Source organism: Acyrthosiphon pisum, chromosome X (assembly GCF_005508785.2).
Source record: "Acyrthosiphon pisum isolate AL4f chromosome X, pea_aphid_22Mar2018_4r6ur, whole genome shotgun sequence".
Taxonomy (NCBI): domain Eukaryota; kingdom Metazoa; phylum Arthropoda; class Insecta; order Hemiptera; family Aphididae; genus Acyrthosiphon; species Acyrthosiphon pisum.
Window position 1 is genome coordinate 63,862,357 of NC_042493.1, and position 13,572 is coordinate 63,875,928.

A 13,572-nucleotide genomic window follows, 5' to 3' on the forward strand; every position below is an offset into this window, starting at 1 on the left:
GATGAGTAAAAAACATAGAAAGTGTTTTGCCCGCGAACCTTTGACTTATAAATATATGGTCCGTTGGTCATTCGAGTATGAGACCACTGCTCTACATCTTCCTGGTATCTTTGCGTACACTCTCTGAAATTTTCTTCGAAATCGACCGAGTTGTTTTTGAGTATTTTATATTACACGTAACGCCGTTTATATATTATTTTACTAGCTATGTATTACCTGACACAGCCACGGGGATCAATGAAACTGAGATCAAAAATCCATCTGCGGCGGTTACTAATAACTGTGAATTAAAGTATACTGGATACCCAACGATACATGATAAGGAGCTCCTAAACTCAATCTCCAATGGTAAAGGTATACAGCGCTTCAAAGGGAATTAAATGTATACTAATGGTATAATGTAATGATTTTTTTAAATGTACATTTATAAGCGTTTCGTACCTAATTAATTTAATTCGTGATATTTACAGATTCGGTGGTAAATTATTTTGTAAAAGTTGATACTAATAATATTACGATAATAAGCGCTAGGTGTAATTTGCAACATCTCTTCTGTCAAATCAATTTTATGTACCTATAAATCGTTGGGAACCTACCCCGTATATTTGAATTGGTGCTAATAACTAAAAAATAACATTATTCATGTCATACATGTAACCAATATTGTAAGCAGCAATACGTGAATATCTGGTAAGATTTTAATATTATTAAGAGCATGCGTACGCCAGGCCTAAAATAACTGATTCAATCCAGGGGCTGGGACCTTACAAAAAAGAACTGGATCCCTTTGAATATTTGGAACCGAAACCTTACCGAAACCTTTATTTAAATTCATTTTAATACTGGAACCTCACCGGAACCCTTATTTAAATTAAAATTATAAACCGGAACCTTACCGGAACCGATACTTTTACTTTACACATTTTTTTACATAAGTATAGAACCAAATCAGGTATCAATTTTTTTTATTTTTTATTTTCCGAAAAAACCGAAACCCAAGTTTTAGTTTTCGTAGGAACCGAACCGTAACTGGAACCGAAATTTTAGTTTTTCTGGGAACCAAACAGGAATCGAAACTGTAAAAATCATCAAGGTTCCAGTCCCTGGTTCGATCTATATTATCTAAACATTCTAAACCTTCCTTGAATCGTTTAAATGATATTTTTTTGAAAATTGTGATGCAAGTAAGTACTTACCTAATTCCAAACTCTAACAAGACATTTCTCAGTTATTAATATGTTTATGTTAGTTATTTTTATTAAAATGATCTTACACAAATATAAAATAGATGTAATATTAGATCAAGTATTTACTATGTTTAGACCATTTTTACAAATCATTTATGTTGGTCATTGATAGATAAAAACGAATCATTAAAATATCCAAATCCCGTTGCTTCCATTCTTCCAATTCCAGTATTATGGACAAATTGTTCTTGATACACAAAGCTAAGTAACTCACAAACTGCTCGTTTGAATTTTTATTTAGATAAGTTAACACTTTTTGTTAAATTATCCGCTAAATAATTTACTGTAAAATATGGGGGTTCTCATAAGAAAAAAAAGTTTATATATCCAAAGGACACTCATTAAGTAGTAAAACAAATCTCAAGGCTTTCAAATAATATGGACTTTAAAATATTATTAAAAATTCTAAACATCAGGTTTAAATATAACTGCTATATTAAAGAAAAAAAAAAGGGTGAGCATGTTTGGTGAACTACCTTGTATAATAGCTAACTACCTATGTTCTACTATTACGATACGTCCAGGACTCCATATAATATATGTGATAAAATTGGTGCCAATTGGTGAAAAATTTGGGATTTGCATATGTGTAATATAGATACAACCTGATAGATAAATATCTGAGTTAAGTAATTATCCATTATAAATGATTTAATTATCGTTTCCCTTTTGCTTCAGTTAAAAATATATTTTTAATAGTTTTTCGTCAAAATCAGTCGAGTACTTTTAACATAAATTTTGTTTTTTAGGCTGGGTACAGATGTTCTAAGAACATTGTTCTTATTTTCTAACCAATTTGCCCTAACGCTTTATTCATCACCATAGAAACAAATGAAATGTAAAAATGACCTATTTCCCACTAAGAATATATTATATTATTATGTACAATTAATGGTTACTTATAAATACATAATATTTATGATTCGTACATGTTTTTTGAAGTGGAAAATATCTGGTAGTGTGCTACGATTGTAATTTGGTTTTTTTAAATGTAAACATCAATCGTACGCTTTGCCTCTAATATATTATAGTTATTTTATGATTGTTACTTAAAATAAAATGTAAAATAATACATTTATAATTAGAATAGGCCTAAATGAAAAAGTATAATACATTACAGATAAATGTCCAACCACATAGTAACTTTTTTATTATCGATTCTATAAAACCAACATCAATACTTTATCATAATATATTATAAATTTATGAGCAAAAAAATATTTGATTTTCAAGAGCCAAAAAAAAAAGAATTCATGTGTGAGCTACAGCGGGTTGAAAAACCAAGCCACAAACCCTCCCTGAGTCTCATGAAATCTATTGATATTACTTTTATCAAAAACGATCATGGTAGTTTTTGAGTCTATAGAGGACCTACAAACAAACAGACATTAATTGTTTATATTCCTATATATTAGATGATATGATTGTGATATTAATTATTATTCGTTTACAATACTTTACATATTTACACAGTTTTGATTGATATTTACACGCATTTAACTTTTTATTTTGAATATCTGGGGAAATTTTGTTGCATTTTTGTAGGCATATCTGCTTCATGATTCTCAATGCAATAAGCTCCGAGAACCCTACTATAATACGGTACGACCAATATAAATGCTTGTGTCTTGGAATCAGATTTCGCGGTGAAATTAAGTACGGGCGCGCCTATTTATATGCGTCCGTTTGATAAACGACTTCGAAATAAAACAAACATAATAGGAAGTAGGTACACGATGATCATAATATATTATACGCATACAATTTTCGGAAAAACAACTAACTTTAAAACGTTTCGCTACGCTTAATAAAATATATATTTTCGTGGCAATGCAAATATACCAATATTATCATAGCATAGACAATGTTATGGGTTATTAATTATCGCCAACGAGTGGGCGAGTAGTAGGTTCACCTATGTGAATAATATAAAATCGGTTTATGCCCAGTTCGCCGACACTAGGTTTTTAGACAAAAAAAAACCTGTTTTTAATGGTTTTTTAAAAAAAAATCCTATTCACCGTCATAGAAAAACATCTATAATAATATTATCGTAATTTGCATTTAACATATCTTATATCGTGAGTACTTACCTGTCACGAAATAATTGACATCAATCAATATAATAATATTATACACAGGTAGGTTACCTATAATATTGTGTAAATTAATACATAACTAAAAACTCCTCTATGGTTTTCGAATAAAAATTATGATTTTTGTTTGTATAGTAATATTTCACTGCTTGATCCTATTCAATATTCATATAACTTATTAATTTTATTAATTTTATTTATTCCGCCGTTATGGAATGATTTAAAATTAAGGCGGAAAAAAATCAGAACTTACTTGAATTAGTAATCAATTATAATATTGACAGAAAAGTCCGAAAACGAGAGAGAAAACGCTACAGTATTAGCATTTAGCAGCAGTGGCATACAAGGGTTGACGCGGGGGTCAGATCTCCTCCCATTGGCTTTGGAGTGAATAATCTTCCATATTGTGTTTGATGTGAATTTTGAATCAATTCAAATTATATTCATTGTTACTTATTGTTAAATATTTTACTACCTAAGTAAATAGTCTAGAAAGGGTGGGAAATTTTCCGATTTCACCCTCCCATTTAGCTTTGTCGTTTTCCTTTTTTGATCCTATCCCCTATCAGAAATCATGTCTACGTCACTGTTTAGCAGTACCTATCTATACGGTGTCGCAATACATACATATAATAATATTATAGTTATATATTACCTAGTTTATTTTGTTGACTGCAATATGGTATTATATTATAGGCGGGTAGTAGACATAACATAACTCCACAATATCGCACGTCCGTAACGCGAAATCGATAATGATGAGGTGGAACCGTCGTTGGGTTTTCACGGACAGTCTCGGACTACGGATCGCCCGAGGCGTAAAAATTAATAGTTTTATCGATGCCACTTCCAACCCCAACCCCAACCCTCTCTTACACCAACATTCAACTGAGTTAATAATGAAGATAACGGTAACAATAACATCAGTTACAATATTGTTTTTTTTTCGTCGTGTCCTATTTCATAATATCAACAAAAGTATATACGTAATAGCGGCATACCTATTCTATAATAGTAAAGTACCTATATTATAATGCCTCGGTAGTTGCGCATGCGTACATAGTGATGGTTCATCCCCGCTCGTCGACCGAAAAAAAATGTCTCCGGGAAGTCCATTGCGGGAGTGCCTATACGAGCTCGCGTAAGTGATATTATTCCGCGAGATATCATCGTAACGCGCGGCTGTTTGTCACACAAATGGGCGAATATTCTTTTCAGCCGAATTCCGTTCTCTATATATAATAATATACATTTGACGCTCTTTTTTTGTCGCAGTGGCGCCGTTCCATTATGCCCGTGCATTATGCATACCTACCGCCACGACTGCCTACGACGATATAATATCATATATGGCCATATATCATTTTGAAGAAGAAAAAATATAATACCGAACAAATGGGCAGTTATATCATTTCTGATAACGTATTGAAATATGAATCAGCTACTCGTGTATTGTTATAGGACCGTGAACTGAGCCCGTAAATATTAATTTACATATTATTATGTACCGCGACTTACGGAGAACTGCACAACAATACTATGTAGGTACCTATAATATGTACGGGGTAACGTCAACGATCTTTTTGAGATGGGGTTCGATCGTTTTGTACGACATTAGACGATATCGATTAGGAAAGTATATACAGAGCTATACCGCAGAGCTGAAACTCGTTTGCACGTACATTTACCTTTTTTTACAACTCGTTTGTGCAAAAAACCCCAACTCAAATGCGCACGCGTACAATTTAGCAGCTACCTGTGACACGAAAAACCCTAAAAACTAATCTATTTCACATGCCCAAAATATGTTATGTTGGAGGTTTTCACCAAATTTCAAAAATATTAGAAATTTCAACGTCCATATTACAAAGTTTCCGCACATTTTACTAGCGTACTACTAACAATTTTGTGGAGAAACTGCACCCACACAGCATTTCAGAAATAATAATATTTTGTGAATATTTCAAACTGCTTGAAAAATGAATATTTGACTAATAATATTTTATAAATATTTTCTTATCATTATAACAAAATAGTGTACTATATTATGATTGCATACAAATGTTGACATAATATTTTTATAAAGTTTCCGTAAAAATGTTTTTTGAAAATATATGATTAAAATGTTTTTTAAATGTTTTTATAAAATATTTTCAATAATATGAACTTTTTGGCCAAAGAATATATCTAAAATGTTTGTACAACTATATTATTTTCCTGAAAATGGTTTTACCACGGTTAAGAAATATTGTTATGCAGTGTGGTTGTACCTACACTAAAAGTATATCTATGCATAAAATCAGAAATTATTAAATCTACACAAATGATTATTTTTATTATAAGATATGCGATTGTATTAGTTTCGAATATTCTATAATTTATGCTACAATCTGTGATCGATAATTAATTTCCCTTATGTAGTTACTTAGGTGGGTTAAAATGTAAAAATATGTAAATTGTACCTATAGGTACCTATGTGTTTTCGTTTTGTATCGTCAATTTTCAGGTAAAACATTTTGAATGAGCGCAAACGAGTTGAACCGTAGCTACAGTGCTTATATTGGGAAAAATTAGAAGGTAGATATAGTAAAAGGTAAAAAAATGTACGTACCTGAATATTTAAATGTCTTATTGATGAGGATATAACTAGAAGAGGTAGGTACGCATACATTTTTTCCCTCAATTCTAGTCAGTGGTGGTCGTACGGAAAGGGTCCCCTTAATATAAATTATATTTTTAATGATAAAATAGCGTAGGTTAAATAATCAAACCCCTCCCCCATGAACACACACATAAAATAATGTAATTTGACCACTACTAATTCAAGCATTGGGTATATACCTAATACCTACCTGGTTACCCCATCTGTATCCACACTTGATCACCACTCGCCAGTATTTGTGTATCAATGACACTCTGCTCTTAATTGTTGTTATCATTGTTGTTTTCACGTTATCATACATTTTTATGAAAATCTATTTGATAAATATTTATTTGTTTTTAAATTTTATGTTGTGATTATTTTTTGACAATAGCAAATAGATATAAATGTCGCTAAATATGATTATTGTTTCGAATACGGATAACGATATTACTATGAGTTGTGACGTTGTTCAGATTTAATTGCATTTTCGAAAGTATATTGTTTATTGTTGATAAGATACGTTAGTAAAAATATTAATTTTAAATAAAAGGTTTTAATTCTATAAGATTTAGTTACTCGATAACTGATTTCACCACACATCACGTTTGGAATAATTATAAATAACGCCTATAACAATATTATTAACAATGCTCTGTATAATATGGCTGATGATATCGTACCCATCGGGATACAGAGGAGATTCCTAAAACAGAAAACATCTGTTCTAAAGATAATTAATGATTTTATTTTTCTTGACACAATAATAACAACGTATAATTATTATAGAAAATTAAATGAATTAAAATACCTACATTAAAATAGCAGCCGTTGCATATCTATAGTTAATGATTAAAATAATTTAGCACCCTGGCTTAGTATTCATGTGTGGGCTAATAATTGAATAACAAATAAGGGGGGGGGGGGTAAGTTAAATGCAAATGTCCATTATCATCCTTAACTTTTGATTATGTGCATAAGAATAACGAAATGTAGATAACCACTAATTGACGGACGACGACGACGACGATGACCATGGCAAATTATTCTATTGCTGTTGTAATAGTCTATCTAACACGAACCAATAAATTGGTTTTGTAAGACGATGAAAATGTCGAATGAACCGACGAAAATCTATTTTCAAATGGCTTGGATAATACTAAGTTAAAATGTAGGAGGACGGTTACCAAATGTTACGATTAAAATGCAATGGGCTGGCAATAATAAAATCGCTAAAATTGCATACTATCGTGTAGGTATTATACCAATGAACAAATTAACATACGATCACTTTAATCATCGTAATTATTCTGGCATTATTAAAATATTTTTAAATTTATTTTGATACACCTACTAGTTAATATATTATTATATAGTGGCGTAGGTAGGTACACGTCTGCAGTTTTCAATCCTGATTGAAACAGCGTACTTATTCAAATTTCAAAAAAAAAGGCACTGACGCAATATTTATTGTATATATTTTATTTGTATTTTATTAAATCAACAAATAAAAATATAATATAATGCAATTTTTTTAGAAAAACGTTATCATAAAATATACATTCGTATTATTTGTTAAGATAACATAATATATTATTATATGATAACATACAAATATTAGTATAATTTAAAAATCGAGTCTGTGTGTAAATGATGTACCTATACTTTTTCGTGTATTACTTATACATACTATATATTGGTTTTTATTCTATTTCGATCCCATGCGATATTATAATATTATAATAGTGACATACAATAAGTTTTGATTGAATACTATTTGCAGCAGCAATAACATCATCACATATACCTATTATTATATTACAATATTATTTAAATTAAATAACAAAATATTTCACGGAATTCCGAAAATGTTACTTGCTACCTACTTATTAAGTTATCATGGTTTATATGGCATAATATTATAATATAATAGTAGATTATGGAAAAATTTTAAAAGCCGTACATCACTATTCATTAACTGAATCTTTTTTCAGCTTCAGGACAAAGCAAGTGTACTGACAATAAAAAGCAAATAAAAAAAAGATCAGCTTTCTATAGTTTTATTAAGACGTAATTAAAAATGTCAAGAGGGTACTCATCATTTTGTAAATATCAAGAATAATCTATAGCAATGATAACAAAACCGCATTTGTTTACATATCTTTTGCAATTAGTTTCAAATAGTTTCTTTGCGTATTATTTTGGCCTAATGCGAGTAAATACAATTAGTTTTCCGAAATAGACACTACTATCACGTCCGTATACGATTTTCGATCTATAAAGTTCAAACCCTTCACAGAGAATGATGAAATTAAATTACGGTGTAATTTATTGTTCTCACAAAACATATTTCCCATATTTTTATTTATTTATTTTTTTTTGATTAGTCTATGCGTGTTTTTTATGTGGTAATTCATGTTTCAAAATAATTAAAATATGGACATACACACTTCTCGCGTTTGCAGGTAAAGCACCATTTCAGCCGAGCGTATGGCCTGAAACGGTGTGTAAAAGGCGAGTTATTAAACTGTTAAATGATTTTTATCGCATTCTAAAACGATTTGAGTGGATGTTTTTTTAGTGGGTATAGTACTTTCAATTTTATAGAAAGAAAAAACTGCCAATTATTTCTTTCGAAAATTATAGAGCTTATAAAATTCAAACATAAATTAAAATGTTATACTTCTATGCAAGTACATTTGTTTTATTTTAAATAAAATATGAACATGAAAGGTGAAATTAATAATTCAGATTTTATCACTATAGAAAGTATAATATATATATTAAAATATAATTTGATCATCAGAAAATATTTATTCAATCACAGCCAATTATAGCAATCGAACTGAAAACATCCACTGTACATAAATATAATAAATTAAAAATTAAAATCTTTTCAGAAACCAGTACTAGTGGATGTTTTTTTTCTACAAGGAAAGTCTATGAATCATAAATATGTTTTTGTTAATAAGTATCCATGACAACTAAAACCTTTCGAAATTTGGCCCCACGGTCAGAAAAAAAAATCTTGTTTCCAGTGCAAAAACATATTTATGTTAATAATTAATTAATAATTGCACACCTCTATAATTATTTAAGTCCTTTTCGTTGAAATACATAAAAGCTTCAAAAAATTAAAAATTAAAACGCGTGGCTACTAAAGTGAATTTGTTCTAATCGCATGTATATTAAACATATTTGAATCGAAAAAAGATTCAATATAATTTATTTACTACTGAAAAAAAAAATAATTGTTATTAAATCATTTTTGTGATGGATGTTTTATAAATTATTATTATATGAAATTTAAATTTGACTGTTGGATCATTTAAAATAAAAAAATTACAGGAGTCGAGTTAAGTAAGTTAGTTTTCTTAATTTTAATATATTAATGCTTATTACTACGAGCACTATTACATAATATTATAAAATTCTTTATTTAAAATATCATCAAAATATTTGTCTTGTCTTCATCTAATATTACGAATAAAATCTAAAAGAAGTAGGAATGGTCGTGAAATAAGTATAGTTAGTATAATATTATTTTTATAAAATATTTTTCACACTATTATTGTAAATTTGACTATAATATTATGAAAATACTGTACATTTTTTTAAATTGCAGAACTATGGATTTTATATTTTCCAGTATACTAGATAACTGAAAAAATACAATAACAAAAATAATGGGATACAAAAGTTTTAGAATATAAGTATTCATTCATATATAATATTTTTATTTTTAAAATTTAACTACAGGCGTAAGAAGGATGTATAATACATTTCTCGGATTTTTCACATTTTTATTTTCTTGACTACCTCTACAACAAAACATATGAAATTAGATTAATTGGTAATAAACATTCTATACAATACGTATTGTCTACATGATGTCGGGTGATTCAATGTCCATGCTCAGTGTTTACCTTCATTTCTTTACTTTAATAATGAATTATTCAAATGATAATTTTTAATTATACTTGAGGACCATATTTTAAAATTCTTAAATTTATGGACCCCATTTTATTTTCAAATGAGAAATCACCACCCGTAAATCGTTAAATAGTAGGTATATATTTTTTTTAAAAAAGTCCATGTATCTAAATCAAAATTCACAAAATTAATTTCTATAGACTATAACAATAAGCTCTTTATTTTCGAATCAAATCATACGTGCCAATTTAAAACCAATAATTCACCGTATCTGCTCGCTAAAGACCTGAAAATTGTTTAAGGAAAAATACATGATCTTAATGGCTTTATTTATACCTGAAAAGTATCTTGAGAAACCCTTACATACCTTACTATAATATAAAGTTTTCTGTAGAGCATCTTATGGATAAAACAGTCTTTTGAATATTTTAGTAATAATCCGAGGTCAAAATCGGATAGCCAAGAAGGGCAATCGAAAATATTTTATTAAAACATGGTTCAAACGAAAAAAAAAATATGTTCAGTACCATATTTTGTTTCTTTTTAGTAGAATTATAAAATATTTTTCTGCAACCATGGTGTTCCAACAGAATTTAATACAAAATTCAATATAATGAATTAGATATTGGAAAACTCCTATAAATAACGCACTGAACACAACGTTTAAAAAATATAATCAATACTTTTAAAGTAAACATGAATGTTGAACACTGCATTTTTGGATAGTTTGTTTGGTTGGAATTGGTTAATTATTTTATGTCCATTACTTTTTCTCGAATCTCCATTGACATTAACCGTAGGTAAGTGATCAAAAATATATTATCAATCTTTTTATCTACAATAACAGTGTATGTTACATCGAAATATCCTAAATAAATTGTCAATTTATTTAAATGCTTTGCAGTGGGCTAAAAAAAATATTTTAATTCTATCCATAATATAATTTTCCGTTCGAAATTATAGAATTGATAGTTTATAAATTGTGTGTAATTAATACGACGCGCGACGTGCTGTGTAGGATACACAGCTCTATTTGTAAGTGTAAGATTTTTTTTTGAAATGCGTATTTAAAATTGTAATTATTATACTTTATTTCATCTACACGCATAAGACTGCAGTCGATATTCCTGGTTTGAATACCTAGACAACTAAAAAAATAAAGTCAACCCTAAATTGGCTGTCTAAATAATATCCAGCGCAATAGCTTACCATTATATAGTTCAGTATTATAAGTCGGGATTTCGTTTTAACATCATGAACTCTAAATCTGTGTAATAGTATATATATGTGAGTGAGGGTATGTGTGTTTATTATAAGTTATATTTTTTTTATGCGATTCTGTGTATTTCGATATGTATTTTATTTCTATCACGACTCTTGATGTTACCTTTAATATAATAAAAGTTTAAACTCATTTGAAATTCCGTGCTGGGAGAGGGAACGATTGAAGGTTTTGCAACATGATGTGCGTGGTTTTTTCTTTGTTTTTTTTTTTTATTTTTTTGGAAAAATAGCTCGTCAACTCTATCGTTTTCTGTAAATCCTGAATTGAACACATAATATTAGGTACCTATATGGGTATATTTTAAAAAGTAGATTTGGAGAAATTTTCAGCAAACGGTGAGAATACTATTTTGACAAAATCTTGATATTTTATTATCAACCTGATCCAGCAGGTTATTTGAATAAAGTAATCAAAACCTAGTTAAAAAATTATTTCTTGCATAAATAATATTATTTATCTAGTTGTACACTTGTACCTACATATTTCTAAATGAATAATTTTTTATAGTAATATTTTGTGTGATATTGTCTCATTAATTTATTTTCTTACTATTTTTAATAATTAATTTATCAATATGAGAAAGAAAACTTTAGAATTAAAAAAATAACACATAATTGACATTTTAAATTTTAAATTACAATCTTGAATTCGTTTGCGTTCTGAGTATGAAATTTAAATAACAGGCGATGTATACAGACTGCGTCGACGACTAATGTCACACATAAATGTGTCACCGATATTAAAAATACTACAGTGGTAGTATTTTTTTTATAATATATATAATTTATTACATTTTTATAGTAAAGTATACCGTGTAACAACAACCTGACGTACTACACGTATATTGTATATTTATTTATAGAATTTAAGTATAAAAGCCAATGCTAAAAATAAAATTGTATATAAACATCGATACCAATAACATGTGGAGGGGAGTTGTAGTATACTAATAAGAAATTGTGTGTGGGAAGAACATCCAAATAAAGAGATTGGGATAAAAATCACCGTGTTTGTACTATATTATAACCTGATGTAGTAGAGTACTCACAGTGTAATTTTTTTTGTATTCAAAGCTGTTAGATATCATATTGTCTAAAGAAAACGTACAAAAATGTACATAAAGTGGTTCGCTAACAAATCGTGCTATGGCTTTCAAAAGAACGGTTGCAACAATATACTGAATATTATTTATTTTTGAACGGTTACGATATAATATCGCAAAATGTTCATACGAATTTCAAAATGATTCATTCGAATATATAATGATATGTTAATAATTTTGTCATATTTATAAAATAAAATGTCATTTAAATTTTCAATTGAATATTTTTAGTATTCGACGGGAACTTAAAAATGCAAATAAAACTATAATTCGATTATAATTATTTCAATAATAAACTTACCTACCATGTTTTATTATTATATTATTATATTTACAATTTATTAAAAAGCGAAACGGATGTCGAGGAGACGATAATATAATAATTAGCAATTATACCTTTGATAGAGTTAGAATAACGATTACAAAAATATTAAGTTTTAAAACCAAAACTTTTCATGCTTCCGATCCAAATCTTATAAAAATATCTATAGAAACATACTACACTGTTACAGTATAATATTATATTAATGTTACTGCAACTTCGATTCCACCAATATTCAATACTAATTCAAATATAATTTATAAATTTTCTGAATGTATATAGATACTTTAGTTTCTGTTACGTTTTGGACATAACTTTTTCTTGGTATATCCGTCTTAAGTTGAGTTGTATAAGTTTCTACAACGAATTGTTCTTTTGACAGCTGTCAAAACCAAACTATCGTTTAAATTGTTACATAGATATCTTCCAATCTTCGGATAACAACTTATTTTAAAACTTAGAATATTATGAAACACTTGCAGCAGTATGAACTCTAAATCTATATCCAATTATTTTTACCATCAACATTTGAGTCAAATAAGGGTAAATAGTAAATTTAATCAACGGATAATCGCAATTTGCATATCCAAAGTGAAATACCCCGTAGGTACCTTTGAGTTTTGAAATATTGGTTAGGTATACCTATAATATTATAAGACGTAATCGCATTGTTTACGATGGATTAATATAAAGACTAAATTTTAATAACGGGCATAAAATCAGTACCTATATAGGTACCTCGAGAGCGTAATCGGTATTTGACGGGAATGAGAAATGTGAATAATAATAATATCCTATACAGTACAAAACAATATTATATAAGATATAAAGGGTATTAAAAAATAAACTAATTACATATTTTGCAATATTTTAAAAATTATGTATATTTTATAACGTGTTATACATAAGCTATTATAATATTGTCATATTGTTATATTGTATGCTC